This window comes from Lates calcarifer, linkage group LG6 (assembly GCF_001640805.2).
Source record: "Lates calcarifer isolate ASB-BC8 linkage group LG6, TLL_Latcal_v3, whole genome shotgun sequence".
Lineage (NCBI taxonomy): Eukaryota > Metazoa > Chordata > Actinopteri > Centropomidae > Lates > Lates calcarifer.
In genome coordinates, this window is record NC_066838.1 from 26,681,101 (window position 1) to 26,701,707 (window position 20,607).

General features: G+C 43.3%; 1 protein-coding gene across 12 annotated transcripts in view; it reads left to right on the forward strand.

Moving 5' to 3' along the window:
- Positions 1–20,607, forward strand: part of sulf2b (sulfatase 2b) — a 65,250-nt gene that overhangs the window by 16,074 nt on the left and 28,569 nt on the right. For 8 of the 12 annotated variants that reach the window (XM_018689665.2, XM_018689670.2, XM_018689675.2 and 5 more), the window contains 2 exons: positions 8,701–8,758; positions 9,097–9,214. The gene's annotated coding sequence lies outside the window, so the exon portion shown is untranslated. Of the gene's footprint in view, positions 1–8,700; positions 8,759–9,096; positions 9,215–9,453; positions 9,593–18,348; positions 19,345–20,607 lie in introns of those variants that run through there. The other 4 variants (XM_018689666.2, XM_018689669.2, XM_051071504.1 and 1 more) reach the window with 3 other exon arrangements.

Here is a 20,607-nt window from a genome sequence, read left to right on the forward strand (position 1 = left end):
CCCTGGACAAATCGATAAGAAGAGCGGCATCAATATTTTTTCCAGTCGAGTGCCTCAGTAATGTCATCCACTACTTTAATAGCAGCAGTTACTGTGCTGTTGTGTTGTTTCCTAACGCCTGACTGATGCTGTGATAGAATAACATTTGTATCTAAAAATTGTTTAAGTTGCTCTCTAACAAACTTTTCAAGGACTTCAGCTTTGTGTTTCAGTCTGAACTCTGCAGTTTGTTTCCCTGCAGATGATTCTGGTTCAGCTCCAGATGACCTGCACTCCTCCACATTCCTCTGTGTGTGTGTGTGTGTGTGTGTGTGTGTGTGTTTTCCCACATGTGTTTCTGATCACTGAGTGGAGACGAAGTGAGAGGTGGGAGAGATGAGACAGAAAAGCTCAGGAGGCGTCACATTGACCTGCCCTGACATCTTTTTCATTTTTCATCTAACAAACAACAGAATGATTGATTGACTGGTTTATTGATCAACTGCTTGGTTGATTGATTGATTTTACAGTAGCTGGTGAAGGCGGCGTTCACACCAGAATGTTCTTTTTTTAAAATTGTCAGTGTCAAACCTTTGACCTGTGATAACGCCTTCATACTCTGGATGTAAAATGTGAAAAGTTCATTCCTCCTCTTCTTCTGTACAGTCTATATATCTACATCAGCCAGTGTGATCTTATATATATATATATATATATATAATATATATATATATATACACAATGATTTGTATTCTCTTAAATATCAGTAGGATATTAATCTGTTCAGCGTGTACCCGGCCTCTCAAACAATGTCTGCTAGGATTTGCTTCAGCCGCCTCTGCAACCTTCAGAGGGTATAATAATATATGGCATTAACGAAACAATGTCAGTAATAATGCAGAATGATTGTTGCCCAGTTCAGACACTGGGCTTCATGTTTATTTGTTTGAATGTGGCTGCTCTCTGCGTCTTTCTCCTCTCTCATTTCCTGGCAACACTGATTCCAATCAAATCAAACAAACACTGCATTAAAGAAATAATTCAAACCAAAAACAAAGAAACAAAAAGAAGCGAAAAGTTTCAGGAGTTAAAGGTTTTAATGTTCTTTCAGTGGAAACAGGTCAGAGGTACATCAGGGACTCTGACTGTCATTGTTGTAGCTGCTTCATCTATCACTGATACAACACACACACAGCTGCACTGGTTGAGTCCCAGTAGTCACTGCAGTCAGGAGAAAGTATTGTCAACAAGGTTAACAACATGATACATGGCTGTAGACGTAGACTCTGTGTGTGTGTGTGGGTGAGTGAGATACCATCGATCCAGACCTCAGGGGAAATTATTTGCAAAATTCAAATGTTGTTCTGTGCAGTCGTCAGCTCTGACCTGAGCTGATTGGTTGTCTGGGCTCGAGATTCAAACCCATGTTACATTATCTGATTTTGTGACAGTGCTCCCAACTTTAACCTGAGACACTGAGCTGATGATTTCTGATGGAAACGCCTGGATAAAGAAAAGGAAAGATAGCAGTGTAGCATGTATGCTTTGACCTGTCGACTGGTTGGCCTAAAGACTATAAGGCTACCAATGACACTACCAGTAAACCCAACAGGATCCAGGTCCACAGTCTGTAGTCCACCTCCAGCTCCAGGTCTGGATGGGTTTGAGTCACCTCAGGGACAGAGGAGGTCTACACAGATTCACACTCACTGGTTTTAGCCTCAGAAATCTGTCGTTTTCCTTTTTTACAGTCGAGCCATGAGATGTTTTCCTGAGGTGGATAAATTCTCTGCCAAACGACCTATTGAAGGTGACACGGGGCGGGAGCCTTGTCTTGTAAAACAGAAAGCTGAATTGTTGAGGCTGTGGAATCTCTGTGTTCAGCTGCCAGAGGAAGGACTGACCAAAAAACATCTTTAACTGGGATCACACGGGGCCGTCCTCGGTCACGAGGCTGCAACAGCACTTTTCACTGTAATATAAATACAGAAACTAAAACTATTAAAGGCTTATACACAAGACTGGAAACAAGAAATGTATATGAAGCCAACACTTTTCAAATTGAAGACGATTATTTTACAGTATTTTACTGCCCTGTGTACTCTGATTGAAGAAAACGTTAGAACTGAAGAACTCTGATTTGCTCTGGTTGTCAGATGCAGTTAGATGTTGGCTTTTTAAACCTTTGCTTTGGTGACATTTATAGAGGATGTTTGGCAGCTGAGGCTAACGACTCTATCCAGGTTGAAGTTATGGAAGTGTCTGTCTTTGTTAGTCATGGAGCCATCATCGCGTTTGCTTCGTGTCTTAAGTCCATATGGGCTGGGCACCAGTCAATCAATACAGTCATCCATTATAATAGATTTAATATCACTGGTTATTGGTTGGACTAAGATATCGGAACAAGTCAGCCTGAGAGCATTTCTCACTGTTTTCTGATGTTTTCTAGATAAAAACACTAATCGATTAATCGAGAAAATAATCAGCAGATGAATCAATAATGAAAATAAATTAGTGGGAACTGTCTCCACGACAGAGCCAGTGTGCAGGACTCTGAGCTGATCAGGTAAAGCAGGCTGACAGGGTCGAACTGCCTCTGCAGTAAATCCTACATTCATCAGGGTTAGAGGCTCGGTGCAATTAATAAACTGGAAACAGCAGCATATGAATATTGATCATGTATCAATCAAAGCTGCTGCTGCTGTTTATATACAGGGTGAGAGTGTCCATAGGAGAATACAGTGTAGTGTGTGTGTGTGTCCAGTGGTCATCTCCCAGCAGAGCTCTCCTGCTCTCCATCAGTCTATTTCTGTCTCTGAGTGGGCAGGATGGATGAACCGCCCGGAGGGATGGAGAGGGGGATGAAAAGAGAGAGAGATGGAGAGAGAGAGAGAGAGAAAGCTGGAAATAGAGGAGGAGGTGAAGGAGGAGGAGGAGGAGGAGTGTGTGATGTATTTTTGTCTCTCTTGTTTTGATCGACCTGTGTCGCTCGGTGAAGCTCTCTGTGTCCAATCTGTTTTGTTTACAGCCTGTAATAAATTAATTAGATCTGACTTCACCAGAGGATAGACAGATAGAGAGAGCGAGAGAGAGAGAGAGAGAGAGGTTATTACTGTATGGAAGAAGTAAATAGCCTGTGGATGGAGAGAATGAAGGAGGAAGAAGAGACAGGAGAGAAGAAAGAAGATGAGAGATAAGACTCCCATCCCATCGTATGATTTTAAACTGCCCAGGACCAAAGGTTGACTGTGATAACAGCTGGACAGCAGCTACAAAGATGAAGCGATGACTCTGTCAGAGAGCTTTGGGTAATATTTTGAATCATAGAGGTTTCAGCTCCTGACAATATGAAGTGCTGTAGTCGATCCTCCATAATCCTGGAAGACTTAAATCTCAGGGACGTGTTTCATATTTCCAGACAGATGGATCATAGCACATGTGAGGAGCTGATGGAGATCAGCCTGAACGTGGCTTTTTCTTATATTTAGGAAATATGAAAATTTGTCCCTTCGATAATCGTGTGTGACCAGACACATCGTCGTTCCTGCCAAAATCTGAATGAATGACTTTATTTAGTTTTAAACTCACAGAGGTTTGTTTAAGTTGCTGTTGTTCAATAAAACACACACATGCTGACAGATGGCCTGTGTCAGAAAATGCAGATTACTGTGTTTTTCCAAACATTACACACAGTTGGTTTGTTGAGATAAACAGCGAGTGACGCCAGTTTTCCTGTCTTCTATCAAAGTGCAGGAGAGGCTGCAACAGAATGACGTTATTGATCTGTTTCTGTTGCTCTTTGTCTTTGTCAGTCCGTCAACTTTTCCACCTCTGCCAAGTGTAAAACCAGTAATATTTGAGGGTTTTTCTTCCCACAAATCTTTTTTATGCACAATTGAAAATGCTTATAAAACAGGTGGACAGAAACCTGATGTCTGTGGTACACACTGTTTATACTGCACTGGTTAAAGGTGAAGTTAAAGACGAGGGAGAAGGGGAGGAGGAGGACAACAGGGAGGAGAGAGGAGTGGACATGTGGAAGTTAGAGAACAGATGAGGAGGAGTGTGAACATCAGCAGGAGTGTTTGGGCAAATTGTAGATTAGTGATGCATCTTTTTCTTTTTGCCTCTGGTGGTTTTTTTCTGTTGGGTTAGAGCTGCAGGGGAAACCACAGAAGAAGAGGGACACTCAGTTTAAAAACAACAGATAGAAAATATGTTAACTAAAAGTATCCTGAACAGAAATACAATGAATATAAGTGCAATATAAACTGTGTGTGAGCTCAAATATCAGCCTGTGTCCAGGTGTCTTCTTGACATGTTTTCATCTCAACATGAAAATCTAAATGTCCGTCAGCGTTTCAGTGAGCGCGTCAGGAAAGCGTTTATATCTCAGTTAGAGTCAAACATCCTTGTCTCCACTCGCCTCCTGACTCACTGTTTGGTATGTGGGAAATCTGAATGCTTTATAATTGGCATCAAAAACCTGACGCTATAGTTTCTGAATTTTATCCAAAAGTCTGAAAGTGCCTCATCAGGTTTGTGTAGAGCAGTGTAATCTTAGCTTGTTGTTAGCATCCACACGTCCTCATTAAACAGCTGGTGGACGCAGGGCTTTATATGAGCTGCTGTAGGTGGTGAGGTCATTGCTAATATACTAGCCAACTGGGAACATGCTAGAACTAGTCAGTTACAGTAGTTCTCCAAGCTTAGTTGACTTACTGTCGGTTTAGTTTAGCTTCCTCCGTTTTAGAGTCGCATAAAAGATTTGTGTGGATTTATTTTGCTTCTGAAACCGTGGATTCAGTGATCGCAGTGACACAGTTATTTAAACTCCTTGCTAACAGTTGTTTGCTATTGTTAGCGATACCAGTTGCTAACAATGCTCTATGCATGAGTGTTTGCTACTAAAAATGTAGCAGCCATCTTGAATTCTTATGCCGGAGTTTGTGGGGTTGCTCCGACTTTCTGCGTTGGAATTCCGACAGAACTCGGAATTTCTGGGTCGTATCTGAGGTTGGAGGACGTGTTGGTGTATACACCGAGTGTGTCACCTCTGAGGGTAGTAGCACAGTAAAGGTACAAGAAACTCGAAATACAGACTATGTTATTATCTCAGATATATTTCTAATTTTTCTTCTTAACACGGATACAGATCATATCAGGCTTCATTTGCTTTGCACGGTATCACATAAATATAAATATGGAACTAAATGGACTCTTAAACTACAGTTTAACATGCGCAGATGTTCTGTACAGATGTTTACGTGCCTGAACATGTTTTTCTTTGTTTTGGTTACGGCACAAACTCTCCTTCCTACAGGGAGGAGGAACAACCAGTCAGCTATTTTAATGTGCGTGATCACACAGCCCCACAGTGTTACCCATGACTCCCTCTTCCTCAGCATAGATCCACAGAGACACAGCTGAGTGTTGTTGCAGAAACATTATTCCAGCCTTCAGGTTTGGTGAAATTGGTGAAATAACGGAGGTCAGACTGAGCTGGCTGATGGCTCCGAGTGAACCTTCAGTCTGCGAAATAAAAAACTAACAGAGTGAATTCACAGTGAGGCTGAGAGAGAGGCAGCAGCTGCTTCTCCTCCTCCTGCTCTGAGGGGAACAGCTGCTTGTATGGTGGAGAATATCGCCTCAGGGACTCACAATGACACACACACACACACACACAGCTCTCCTCTGTGCAGGTCAGCGGGCTACCAGGTGTAGGTGGAGGACGGGTGACAGGAGAGTTGAGGAGGGGAAGCAGAGGGAGGTGAAGTGGAGGAGGAGGTGCTGCTACAGCCTTCAGCTATTTGTAAAAAAAAAAAGAGGAAAGAAAGATAAATAAATAAAAAAGACAAATGTCCCCTCCTCTGTGGAGGACAAACTAAATCTTCCCTCCGGCTCTCTGCTGCTGCTGTTTCAGAAACTCTAAACCAGAGAGCGAGATTACAACAGGACCAGCAGAAGACAGAGAGATAAATCCTGGGAAAGAATGCTGGACTGAGGTTACACTCACACAGCCGAGGAAGGCAGGGACGTGGAGATTTACATATGAAACTAAAAGTGTGTTCAGACAGAAGATGGGCTGTTGCATATTAATAGAGAAAAGCAAGAAGCGAAGACTCGATGCACAATTTCAGCACCTGATGAATGTTTACAGAGAGACTGAAAAAAAATAACAGAACTGGCTTCAACAGTCAGCCACTAGCAGTGAGGCTGTGTTAAAGCATTAAACTGGATGCTAACATCCACATGGCTACATGCTAACCAGCTGATGTTCAGCAGGAGACTGCGTCAGTGTTCAAAACCTGCAGGCAGCAGCTTCACTGACGTCACTTTACGCTGACAAACGCCTTTTAGTTTGGAATCAGGACTTGGATCAAGTAGCTATTGAAAAATCTGTGCCAAAGCTCTCAGTCTACAGCAGACAGACACATATTTAATCAACATTCAAGTAAATATCAGTATTGGATTGGATTCAGAACTGGCAGATACCCAGTGTTAAAGGACTCAGATCAGGATCAGGGCCAAGAAAACTTGATCAGGACTTCCCAGCTAGTCCACCAAGTTCAGCTGTTGGGAATATGTGTGGGCTGTTGGTGTAATCAGTGTAACTGTGGGTGTTGTTCGTGTGCATTTTGATGTTTATCAGGGTCCCAACAATAACAACTACAAAAACAAAACAATGTGGTCTGATGAATAAAGTTCACAGAAGTTTCTCTTCTGCCTCCAGACTCAGATCCAACAAACCACAAGCTTCTAAAATGAAAGAAAATTTGATTTAGTTTTTGCAGCAAACAGTTCTCTCTCTCTCTCTCTCTCTCTCTCTCTCTCTCTCTCTCTCTCTCTCTCTCTCTCTCACACACACACACACACACACACACACACAGGCGCTGAAATGGTGCGCAGCAGAGAGGAGTCGCCCAGAGAGATTCTCCATTTCCTGTCAGCCTCGCCAACTTCCTGTCACCATATTGATTTACTGTTCCATTACTCCACCTGTGGAGCTGTGTGCGTGTGTGTGTGCGCGTGTGTGGGTGTGTGTTTTAAGGCAGTGAGTAGGTGTGTGCACACTTCTCAGTTTTAGCTTTGTGTGTGTGTGTGTCAGTTATAGTTTCATTGTGTAGTGTACATCTGTGTGTGTGTTCGTTTCCCCGAAGACCTGCATCACTGGCAGAGCGCCTCATTACAACACACACAAACACACATACGCACAAGTACACAGTCTGAGGATGAGCATAACAGTTGTTACCATGGTGTCACACCATCAGGACCAGTGTATGGAAGCTAACGTTAGCCACATTTAAACAGGTAATGTTGTGTAAGTGACATTAGTTGCTGATATGGAGGTTTTTTTTTCCATCTACTTGTTTTAATGTGTATGTACAGATAAAAAAGTTACAGTTGATACCACAGACAGACACACACATGAAGAAGAGAGCTGAGATTATAGCCTGAGATATCACAAGAAGACGCTTTGTTCTCCTTGAAACGCATCGAGTAAACTTGTGCTCTTGTTTCATCCCAACTGAAAATGTTTCTTTGTTCTCTGAAGCCACAAAGCTCACTCTTGTTTTTAGGTCAGTTTAAATGTGTTTGTGGTTTTTTTTAGGTCACTAAAACTCTCAAACAAACTGCCAATGGAAATTCCCCTCACCAAAAGTCTCTGATGAAAACAGTTTTTTATATATTTGCTTCCTCAAAATTGCTGTTAAAAGGTACTTTATGAATCAAGTGATTTTTTTATTATCACTCTGTTGGGGACAAAATTTCATCAGAGGAAAGTTGGGTTCATGTCCCTCAAGGGGCCCGTCAGTTATTATTTCACACTAAAGCAGAAACCATTTACAGGAGGTATAAAACCCCCTGAGCGTCCTGTGGATCACAGACAGGTTTGTGTCGCAGTCGAGCTCTAATGAGCCTTTTAACATGAGTCTATTTTGGTTGGTGAACGTGAAAACATTTGCTCGCCTCGGGGCTGCAGACTGATCACAGTTCACAGGTTTTAAACAAGAGGAAACACAGACACGACAAGCGTTTTCTGTCGACGGAGATTTACTGTATCAGATCTGCGAGGTGAAACATGATCAGACAATCAAATGTTCCTGCTGCAGACTAACAACCCAAAACCACATGAAAGGATCTTAACTGAAATAAGACTGAGGGCAGACTGAGACCTGCTCCATCTGTCAGAGCCGCTAACACGATGAAAACTATACTCACTCTGCCTTTGTTTCTGTTCTCTATCTGTCAGAGTACTGAGTATATATCAAATTCATTGAATCCATTTTCATGTAGCTGTTTAAATATGTAGTTTAACTTTAACCTAATTCCATGAGTCCAAAATAAGATGGCAGCTAATGAGGCCTGCTAAGCTAACTAAGCTACATTCAGCAGGAGTTCCAGTTTTTTTTTCTTTCTTCTCTCCGTCATAAACTAGAACCAAATAATGTGGAATAAAACCGTGTAAATATTTAAAGCAGTGTTGTCAGACCACAGGTGAACTACACTCAGTACTGCACCTGAACACATCCCATGTTAACTGAGACAGATCAGTGAAGATGCTGCTGTTCACACACGACTGCAACTCTTCGTTTTTGACCTTAAGAAGTCGACATGCCGCCTGTAGGGGGCGCCGACACCACGTTCACACTGTGTTTGTTACTGACGCTGTCTGTGTTCTGTTTGTGGGATTTAACCTAATGTGTGTGTTTGTTTCAGGTCCCTGCTGAGCTGAACATTGTCAAACACCGGTCACACTCCACAGCATCAGCACAAGGTAACACACACACACACACACACACACACACACCAGAACCAATTAGCAATTAGTCTGTGTGTATGTGTGTGTGTGTGATGAATTCTTTGGTTTGTACCACCTGCAGTCCAGCCGCTACCTCTGGTTAGAGACCACATCCATCATGACGACACACACACACACACACACACAAATCACTGGAGTGTGTATGTTTCTCATCTGTATCCATGGTTACATTTGAGTGAATTTGGTTTGTGAGGCAGCTGATAGTTTGTGTTGTGTTGTGCGGCAGCAGTGTGTGTGTGTGTGTGTGTGTGTGAGTCTCTGGATGTTTACGTGTGTGTGTCGTTGCTCTGCAGGTTCTGCTGTTTTCACGTCAGTCAGAGCAGACAGAGGTCAAAAGGTCACGCAGCGCTGCAGCTAACCCACTAACTGATTAGTTCAGCCTGCTGCTGGCAGCGAGGCTGACTGCAGGAGGTACACACACACACACACACACACACACACACACACACACACACACACACACACACACTCTGCCAAATGATGCCAGAGGCCCAGTGGGCTGTAGTGTGCCATTGCGCTCTCTCTCTCAGTGGATCTTGTTTCTGCGGCGCCTCAGTGGCTCCGTCACTGCACAAGTTGGAAACTCTCCCATTCTTCCTCTCCTTCCTCTTCTCCTCCTCCTCTTCCTCTCTTCCTCTTTAAATGATCAGAACCTGAAACCCGGGTGTTGTCTTCGTGCTCCTGCTGTTTTATCGGGCCGGTTCCAGCTGCCTGCTCGTGTTGTTGTGGAGTGGAGTCAGTAACTTCACACTGCAGCGTGAGTGATGCTGCAAAGGAGCAAAAATCCAGGTGAAACTCTTGTCAAATTAGGTTTTCATCAGTCGCAGGGTTTTGCAGAGCAGACGTCCGGGGGCCATGTCAGCTGTGGGTGGATCCAGCTCAGCTGCACAGCCGCTCAGTGAGAGGTTCACTGCTGTTCTCTGGTTTGCTTTCATTTGTCAGAGGTGTAATAATGAGCCGTTTGATCCACGCTGTGTTTCAAACCGTCGTCCCGACAACAAGAGCTGAATATTCTCCTGTGGTCTTCTGCTGTGAAACTCATGCAGGACGTTCATTCCTGACCCTGGAGGCAGCTGTGGACAAAACCGATCTCAAGCCAGGATCTGTTTACTCGCTTGTTCCAGAGCTGGTGAGCGAATCAGTCTGCAGCAGCAGGTGGAGCTACTTCTGTCTTTGCTTGGAAAATAAACTTCACTGAACAAATATGTGAAGATTATTTTTTATTGTGCATCGCCATCCGGATGTTCAGTGGAGTCTCTGAGGATTCTGGAAGTTTTGTTCAAGGACTTTCCAGGTTTTCCAGACATCACTGGGTGAAACAGATGGTTACCTAAACAGCACAAACCAGTGGTGTCAGAAATCAACCAGCCAACCAGCTACTTAAAGGTTTAATCCGTAACTTTTCCACTTTAAAATATCTATTAAAAAAAAAAGTAGACCAAATGTTTCCAGTCATTTTCAAAGTAGAAATCAGTCATTTGAATCAGGGAAACAGCCCGTTTCATTTCACCTGTTGTTGGTGTCAGTGTCTCAAAATTATCCAGTCTCATTTTTACGATATTCTTTTTAGATCCTGTTGGTTTTTAACCAGATGAAGGACTTTAGTCGTCAGACGTCTGGATCTGAAGTTATCACAGAAACAAGCTGAGCTAACGTTAGCAGCAACCAATTTGTCCAGAGATGATTTTTACTGGATTTAATCAGCTGCTCTGTTTGTTCTGTCAACAACTCCCATGATCCCACACTTTGCACAGCTTAAACTGGACCTTTTGTTATAGTTTTGACTGAGGGACAACAGAGCAGCAGAAAATGACATATTGTGTGTTGTTTGTTCTTTTTTAATTTCTTTATTTTTAATGGAAAAACAGTAGAATCCAAAACCAGTGAGGCTGAAACATGAATGAAGGGAACGTTTGTACTGGAGGAAAGAATTAGTTTGTTGTTGAGTTGTTTTTTAGTCTGTTGGTCCACAGAGTCCAGACGGAGATAACAAGGAGAAAACAAAATGTCCTCGTGGCGTCTGATTCCTCCTCACGGCAGGCTGGAAGACGCCGCGACAAACAGAACTATTATTTACTTTCATCTGTCTGTAATTTGTGTCTTTGTGTCAAGTTCAGTTTCCTCTTCCCCTAAAAGCAGACGAGCCGACAGCCTCGCCATCTGCCTGGGTCTGATCTGACGAGCTGACGGCTCGCTGTGTTTCTCAGACTGTGGTGGGAGGAGAAGCTTTCACACCAATCAACATCTGCAATTTGTTAAAAACAACACAGAGCACGTCTGAAGGTTTTATGTCTGATGATGTGAAGTAAACATGGAAACGTCCAGACCTGACAGTAAATGGATTCTCGTGACGTGACCGGTTCCATCGGAACGAACGATGATCAGAAATGTTTGGTTTGATTTTCTCTCATGTTGGTTTTTCTGTGTTTGAAGTCTGCGGGACTGAACCGAGGATCCATCCAGATCTCAGTCACACAGCAGCACACAGCTCATTAAAGTCTCCACTTCTTTGTTCTGCAAGATTTACACTCACATCAACAAAGACTGCGATGTGTTAATATCCCACAACATGATGTTTAGTGTGTACTCCATCTGTGGCTCTGAGCTCTGAGCCCATTGGCTGCTTTAAAAATCTCCGTAACACCGTGAGGGAATTTCCTCCAATTTGGTACAAACATTTTCTTGGACTCAAGGATGAACAGATCAGATTTTGGTGGAGTGATGTCCTTCACACACTAATTAATAGGGCTGTGCATCTTCATTCAATGTCACGATGCGTTGCATTAATCCACATCTGGTGCTGTAGTGAGTATTTGGCGCAGCAGGATGATGTGTGTGTGTTTGTAACACAGCTCTACGGCTCAGAGAAATTCTGGTGCAAACCTAAAATTTCCTGCTGCTGCTGCGTCACTTTAAAAGCTTTCCACTGCTCTCTGTCTGTGGTCTGTGGGAACAGCACATTTCCAACATGTAATCAAAGGTCAGAAGCCTTTTACCTCACCGTGCCGTCCTGGAAAACCATTTGTGCCGTGGCAGCTCAGCGTGAGTCGTGGTTCAGCTTTGACCAATTATCTCCTCACAAACATCTCTGCTCTGCTCTGCTGGATATTCATGCTCCCCAGAGGATGAAGCCTCAGTGGTTAAATCATCAGCATCAGCTGAAGGTTTTCTCTAGAACTCGCCCCTGAAAGGAGAAGCACCTGAGTCAGAGTCACCAAACTACTAAACTCAGATGGAAACAGAGTCAGAACAATAATGTCATTTTCTCTCATGATCGTGTAGATCAGTTAGCAGATCAGATCATGTGGAGTGAACTGGTCCTGGTCTCATGGACGACTGAAGGACTGAAGGACTGAAGGACTGAAGGACTGAAGGAGAGGCAGCGGAGGTCAAACCATAAAGATAGATAGATAGATAGATAGATAGATAGATAGATAGATAGATAGTCAGTCACTGTCTGTAGTTGCTCTCTCGCCTTCATTAGTCCACATCTCACAGCAGCCCATAATAATCAGCATCATGCACAGTTGCCATGACAGCGTCACTAGAAAAGAGTCAGGAGAGAGAGAGATGTTCTTTTTGGACTCTCTCTCTTCTCACTTGGACGTTTTTTTTTTTTTTGTTGTTTGTTTTTTTTTCTAAACTCTCTCCATCATCGATGTCGTAGGACTGGATTTGAATCTGAAAGCTCTTTTGTTGTTTGCCTGAAAGGAGCTTACACACACACACACACACACACACCACACACACACACACACACACACACACACACACACACACACACACACACAGAGTGAGGACTCGATCAGCCAAATCAGTGCTGCAGTAACAGTGAATACAGAGCAGTGGAGCTGATCTCAGAGATGGACTCTGGTTTTTAACTGATCTACCAGTTCAGCTTCACTCTGAACTCTCTGGTCTGATTCCAGCAGTTTAAGCTGCTGACTCTCACTCAGTTAGAGGGAGATCCAACCTGAACAACCACAGTTACACAGAGACACAGCTGATTTATTATTTATTGTGTATTGTATTATTATTATTATTATTATATGTATTATTATTTATTAAACCTGATATCTGATAAAAGTGATGGTGGTGATGTGATTATGGTTGAAATAACATGTTGTCAGGTCAGAGGTCAGAGGTCAGAGGTCAGAGCTGGAGGTGCTGCTGTGAGTCAAGTTAATGACACAGAATGACAGCTTTTAGTTTCTCAGCTGAGGGCACACACACACACACACACACACACACAAGCTAGTGTGTGTGTCAGAGGTGAGTGTTTAACATGATCACAGCTTTCTAATGGAGGCAGTAATTACCTCCTGGCAGCCTGCCAACACAACTCACCTGTACACACACACACACACACACAAATACACACACACACACAAATACACACATACACACAAATACACACACACACAAATACACACACACACACACACAGGAACGTGCAGTTATTGTGGCTGATACAGACTCGTCGTTCAGACCCACAGATCTTTATTTAAATTGAAACACTGACACGTCATTATATTGGATTATTGATTCATTCGTGCAGACATCTTCTGTTTTGTAAATTTAGTTTTCATGGACGTTCTTCTGCCATGTATGGTGTCCAGGTGCGTAGGGTGAAGCTCAGTGTGTCTCAACCCTGTAACTGTGTGTACTTTATGATGCTTGGACTAAAAAGGTTTCATTATATTTGAAAATACAAACCCAGTGCTCAGTTGTGTGTGAATGTGTACGTGCTGAGCAGGACATGAGGACAAGTCTTTGGAGATTTTCTCACTGCGTTCAAACTTTTTCTGATTTCAGGAAAGAGAAAGGTTTGTAGTGAAGCAGACTGAATCATGTCAGACTGAGTCGGTTCACTGTGATCGAGCTGGTTTCGATGCAGCATTATGACGATGGTCAGTGTGGACTCTAGAGTCAGGATGAATAATAATAGAAGTTATCAGATGAGTCATTTCTTTTTTATTAGCGACACGTCTCTTCAGTGGAGCGCTGGGTCGTGTGATGTTGTAACAGGAAACAACAGAGCAGACTCTGATGTGTGAGAGTTGTTTCATTAGCGTTTCATTTCATCAGTCAGTTTGTGTTGGAGAGGAGCAGCTTCTCACCCGAGGACAAAAGACTTGTCTATCAGTCTCTCTGTCACTCCCTCCATCTGTGTCTCTGCTCGTCATTCAGCCGAGCTGCCAGATAAGAGGAGTTCATTAGTCTGATAACTCGTCTCCTTCACTCTCTCCTTTCTTCTCCTCTTCTCCTCCGTATCTGTCTTCCTCTCCTCCTTTTTAACCAGTCCTCCTCTTTTCCTCTCCTCTCTTTCCTCCTCGCCTCATTTCCTTCTCTGTTTTTGTCTCAGTCTCTGTCTTTCTTCACCTTTTCTTCTCTCTGCCATGTTTCTTTTAGCTCAGACATGTACAGTCTGTAATGTTAACATGTGCACTGGGTGGTGATGCTGCGTTTATGGAACCAGAAAATGCAGGAAACTGAACATTAAACAAAATGTAACATCTAACTCTCTGCTAGCTTCTCCTAGAGGCTGAACTGTGCATTACACCCAGAATCCCTCTAACCATTCAGCAGGTTTAGGACTTCACAGGCCTGGTGTTTTCTCTGTGTTTGTGTTTTCACACGTGTCAGAGTACAGACGTTAGCACGTGTCACCGAACACAGCTCTCAGTGTCAATGTGTGTCAACTGGATTGGCTCATCACAGCCACCGTACCTCGACTCCTGTTTGTGCAGCTCGTCTGCTGTCACATGACCTGTCGGCGGCTTCACTTTGCAGCTGTTAACAGACGTCTGATTTAACAGCTGTAACTGTAGATTGGTGTTGATTCTGCGAGTCGATCAAACTACAGGATGAAATGTTGGTTTAAAGTGAAACATCTGCATCATGTCGTGAGAGAGAACTTTCTGAATCAGGATGTGAAGCTGCTCGTGCTGTTGGTCTCTTCAGCTGTTTGAACGTGTGAAAACTGGATTCTTTCTCTGAGGAGGTTAAAAGACCTCGGTGCTTTTCATGGCCGTCTGCCTGTCAGAGTATCACTGCGTACAAATGGGAATTTCATCCTGATGCTGCTTTGCTTCTTTGCGATTCATCCCCTGTGGACACCAAACACCCAAAGCAAATTTCATGGAAATGTGACGAGTATACAACAGGTTCACATCCAGAGTCTGTTTGGTTAAGGCTCAGGAAAGTTGAATGAAGGATGCTGATACTGAAACTCGAATATTTTTGATTGAAAACAGTTGGTGCTTTGTGGTTTTGGTTTTGGTCGGTGTCAGGACTTCATCCTACTCCACAGACATCAGCTTCACCCCAGTTCTCTGCTGTGTTTCATGTGATGGTCTGACTGCTCACATCCACACGGAGCCTGGATGATGGATATACTGTATATATACTGTATATATAGTGTATATATACTGTGCACTGGATGGATGGAACATGAAAGATGTAAAGGAGGTGAAGGGTGATGGAGCTGATGAAACAGACTGGGAGGTGTGTGGATGGAGAGAGCATTAAAGAGATGAGCAGAGGTGTAAATGAGGCAGCGGGTGGAGCCTGTGGTGTAAATATGGAAGAGATGGATGAGAGAGAGAGAGGTCTTGTATTTAGATGGTGCTTCTGTCTTCATGTTCTATTCATGTTGGAAATGCAGTGTGTGTGTGTGTGTGTGTGTGTGTTGGCGAACAGCAGATGGGCTTAGTGGCTCTTAAAGGGATATTCCAGCCTAATTCTCATGTCGTTATTCCTGCTTTTTCAGTCATTAGCTGAGTTCTGGTGGAGAGCGTCTCATTAAATCAGCTGTAAACACCATCGTCTCTGTCTCTGTTCACCGTTTGATCTGTGGATCCATTTACCTGGATGAGTTTTCTACATTTTCACTGTTGGTGTGGCCAATTTGGAAATCGTGTTCTTGTCCTTCAGATGTCAGTAACTACTGCTCTGGACATCCACGGTGCCCAGAGGATGAATCCTAAAAAAAATTACTTTTCTATTCATCTGGCTGAATGTTCAGAGGTTTCTGAAGCTGCATGTTTATTCACGGCAGCTCTTTTTAGAGGGAGGTGTCTGAGGTGGACGAGGACCAGGTTGATGTCCAGAGAAAGATGGTGGCTTTGGTTCAGTGTGCCTGAAGTTGATATATAATAATCTCAGGTTCCATCTTCTCCAATCATGATACAAAACTGTGATCATTTGTATCAGTCTCGGTTCCAGATCCATTACACCCCCGCTCTGAACATTCTGTATTAAACCAGACCAGGAACCAGACAACTCTTTCATTAAGGTGGAGTCACTATGGTGGAGATTGTGCTGCAAGAGCAGATCTCTTTATATTTCAGTGACACCATCCTCCAACACAGTATCACAGTAGATACTGTATATACACACCACTGTGTTGTCTCCATATGTCTGTTATATCGTAGCAGAGGTTGTGTTGTGAGATATTTTCTTCCAAGGTCGTCTTTAGTCGCTGGATGTTTCTCTTTAAAAACAACTCGTATTAATATTTTCTCATCTTGTGCCTCTAACTGTTATTATTACTGTTACAATTGTGACTCATACGACTGTTTGCTCACCTGCTCAGGAAGTACGGTCAGAGGTGAAAACAGGCTCTATTTTAAAATTTGCAAAGAAACTGAAGAAACAGGAAATGACTGATATAGTTGTTTTTCTAAAACTTGCACAGTGTGAGCTTCGAGAACAGCTACATCATCAGGATTCTTCAGTCCAACACTTTAATGTTGAACACAGCAGTTGTTTAATATTGGCTTTAATTAGGTAACAGTGTTTAATATGAAAATAAGCAGAGTCCTCGTGGATGAGACAATTGCCCCCAACAGTCTTTTGATGAATAACAGAGGCTAATGACTCCGACACTGACTGATGAGTTCGGCCTTTTGTTTCCATTTCAGATCAATGAATTCATTTGGACTCCCAGCTGTGGCCATTAAACAGAAATGGCTCCGTTTAATTCAAACGAGGTTTTAAAATAATGTGTGAAACACCGAGCTGTTGACCTGGACAGTAAAGGTTTAGTGTGTGTTTTCTTTGAGCAGTCACACGGTGTCCAGGTCTGAATCATTTATCTGCAGTGTGGATGTGAAGATGCAGCAGAGTGATGGCTCTCATCACTTTGACGCTCTCCGGCTGCTTTATTGATGAGGAGGATGTCAGCGGCTCCACAGGAGCATCAAATGAAAATGTACATCGCCTCTCTGCTTTCAGCCCGCTGATGTTTCATATCACAGACGTCTCAGGAGAACCTGACGACTTCAGTGTTTCCACCAGCCTCAGGAACAGCCTCAAATAAACTCAGAGTGTGCTGGAAACTCTGGAGTCTGATTCACAGCCGGGGCTCAGTTAGTTTGGACTGGAACAAAAAGATGCACTGCACAAATCATCGAAATCTGGTGATTAATGATAAATCGCAGGATGGGTTTATTCGAAAAAGGTCACAGAGAAATGACTGATAATGACCCTTATTGGCAGAGACTGCAGCTGAACCTCATCTGTCAAATACAGTGACAGACCAATTGTAAACCTACTGCAGGTAACAATGGATGATATACATGAACATGACCTCGTAACATCCATTAATAGGCAATCATTTGCATCTCGAGCAGAAACAGAAACAGCCTGCTGACAGTAATACTTTCAAAGGCAAATGAGAGTTGAACAAGCTGCAGCTCTGTTAGACCTTTTACACTGATTTATTCATTTATGATGCAGAGCAGCAGTGGGAAAGTTCACCATGCTTCATTACTGAGGAGGAGTCTGTGCTGAAGCTGTTTCGTTCACTGTGATAAAGGTTGGTGTTGGAGAAAGAGACTGACCAGTCCCCGTCCATCACAGTAGTTTCTCTGTAGCTGTACTGTACATCAGTAACACTCTATAAATCCTCCTTTAGTGATTTAAGGTTTCACACCTACCTTGTTTGGTCTGAACCAAAATAACAGGTGTGATGGTTCAGACTTTCTGACCAATGACAGGAAGCAGAGGCAGGTTGGTCATCAAAGTAACATTTAACCTTAAAATCTCAGCTTCAGATTCGTTGTGATGGTTCAGTGATGGAGCCTCTGTCACTCCCACTCTGCTCCATGAACACCTGTCTCTGTAACTCTGGTTCTTCAGGTTCAATCAGTAAAAACCAGAGTTCATCTCTGATATCTGACAGAAACATCAAGAGTTAGAAACAGAGTTTGGTGTTTGTTACAGCACTTCCTGCTCCAGAAGGAGAAGAGGATCATGGGTAATATACACTGTTCAGCTGTGTTTTAGTTGCAGTGTGACTCTGCAGTCAGAGCTTGGAACAGACTGATAGACTTTGTTTTCTGTAAATGAAAACTCCCTAACGGCTTCGACCCAACAGAATGAATTACCACTCGTGGCTGCAGAGGGCGCTGCTGCTCAGTGAAGTTACGGTATGTTGCTTTAAGAATAGTAAAAAAGAAAAGTAAAAATGAGCTGTGGCAGCACATTGGGAGACGAGTTTAACCGGATCAAGTGTGGACAGGATAATGAACCTCGGTTTGGACACCCAAAAATAAAATCCTCTTTGATGCAGTCAGTGTTGACTCCAGGTCAATTAACCCTTGACCTTTGATGTCATTCCTTCTTCTTCTGATAATGAAACGAGTCGAGACAGAGAGTTAATGAGCACATGGAGCGAACCTGTGTCTGAAAATCAACAACTAAAGGAGAAGCAGTCGTTCTCATGGAGCTGTCTGTGCACACACTAAACTGAAGAGAAACGAGTGAGAGTGAGATGAGAGAGTGATGAAAAGATAGAGAGACAATAGGGAGAGTTAGAGCCGGGGGGTGATGGAAAGAGATGGAGAAAAGGCGATAGAGCAAAAGAGAAAGAAGCAGAGGAGAGCAGGGAGGACCAGAACAGGAGGTGTAAAAAGACTGAGAGAGAGAGAGAGAGAGAGAGAGGGAGAGAGAGAGAGAGGAGGGGAGGAGGACGGAGGAGGGCGAGCAGCAGCAGCAGCAGCAGCAGCAGCAGCTCAGCTGTTGTTACAACAGGGAGAGCGTGCAGTCGTCGAGGGGAGAGAGCTGTTGCCACGGGGATTATTACCATGTCTGCCGCCGCGGCAACAGCCAACAGGACCTGAACCGAAGGGAGGTTGTCGGTTCAGTGCCGGACAGGACAGAGCCTACGAGCAAGGCAGCAGAGGGACCATCATGAGGGCGAGGTAGGGAGAGAAAAGAGAAGAGATGCAGAGCTGAAGTGAAGGCGGACGTCAGGCTGAAGGAGGGAAAAGACAAAGAAGAATGGAAAGAAAAAGAAAGAGGAGGAGTGAGGTTGTGAAGAATAAAGATCTGAGAGTGTAAAGCGTCATTCAGGAGGAAGTGAAAGAGGGAAAAAGAGCCAAAAAAGAGGAACAGAAAAAGAGAAGTGATAGTGTGTGTGCGGGTTATTCTGCAGAGTTTGAGGATATTTCTGACCTCTTTTCATCTGAATCCTGTTTTACTCTTCATCTGTTGGTCTGGTCCTCAGGTTAAAGAAGAATCAGCGCTCAGTTACAGTAAGTCTGATCTCATGTATTCCTCAGGTTTGTTCTGAAAGAGAGTGAGAGGTTTAGCAGCAGGACCTAAAGGATCAGTCTGTTTTTATTCTGTTTCTCATGTTCAGCCTCAAATCAACCGTGTGTTCGTCTCAGCTCCAAACCCACTGGTTCCTACTGAACATATAAAACTGCTCGGAAACTTTAGCTCGGAGTTTAGTTCCATATTGCTTGTTTGGTTTTTGGACGTGTGGCTCTGCACATGAGGTTTTGTTGACGAGAAGAGAAATGTGTAAAAAAAGACTTATGTTCCTGTATGTCCTGAATCAGCCCTGAGAGAAGCAAACAGTGTAGAGTTTTATTTTTCTACTTCATAATTCTGTAAGTGGATATCACCGTGAATCCTACACAAAACGTTTTGTACAGAAAACAGAGAAGTGAACGGAGCCACAGTTTTCTGGGAGATGCTCTGTTTTCTCCAGAGTCAGATGTTTCAGATGGATCAGTTTCATCTGTGTGTGTGTGTGTGTGTGTGTGTGTGTGTGTGTGTGTGTGTGCCTGGCCCAGTGTCCTGAAGGCATCACTCCACAGCCTGTACGTCTGAGTAATGTCAGAAAAATACTGATTGGGAAACATGACAATCATTAATATGACTGGACTTTGTAACTAGTTTCAGTGAGTTGTTTTTAGCAGCTTCTGTTTGACCTGCAGGTCCTTCCTCCCACAGTCCAGAGACACAGGTGACTGTAAATCACCTGTATGTGTGAAAGGCTGCGGTCAAACTGTCAAAAATCTCCTTTCCTAATCACTCGTCCTCGATGGAAAACGTTTGTGAAGGAAGAGAGAACCGCAGTGTTGAGAGAACGTGAGTGCACTGACTCCAGACGGTTTTAAAACCAACTTTATTTATAACACATGGAAGACACAGTGACAGACTCAGTGCTGTAGGCTACTGTCCAGTAAGGTTTCCTGTCCAACATTAACAATATAATAAGGAAGGAAAATACAAGTAGAGAAAGTTGAACCATTAAAGTAACAATAAAAAATAAATGGCGTGACGGGTCCAGAGGAAATTATATTCAGACAGAAATATGGAGTTTCCTGTTCTGGGACCTTTGACCTTTTTATATGTTTGTTAAGTAGAGAATGTGTTTTCTAGAGGAGGAAGGATTTCCATCAGCCTCTGATCATTTAAAGGAATAGGAATTATGGGATGGCATTCTCTCTTTCTTGGTAAAGGAAGGTCCAGTATCTCCACTGCTGAAGGAGATAAGACAGGAAGCA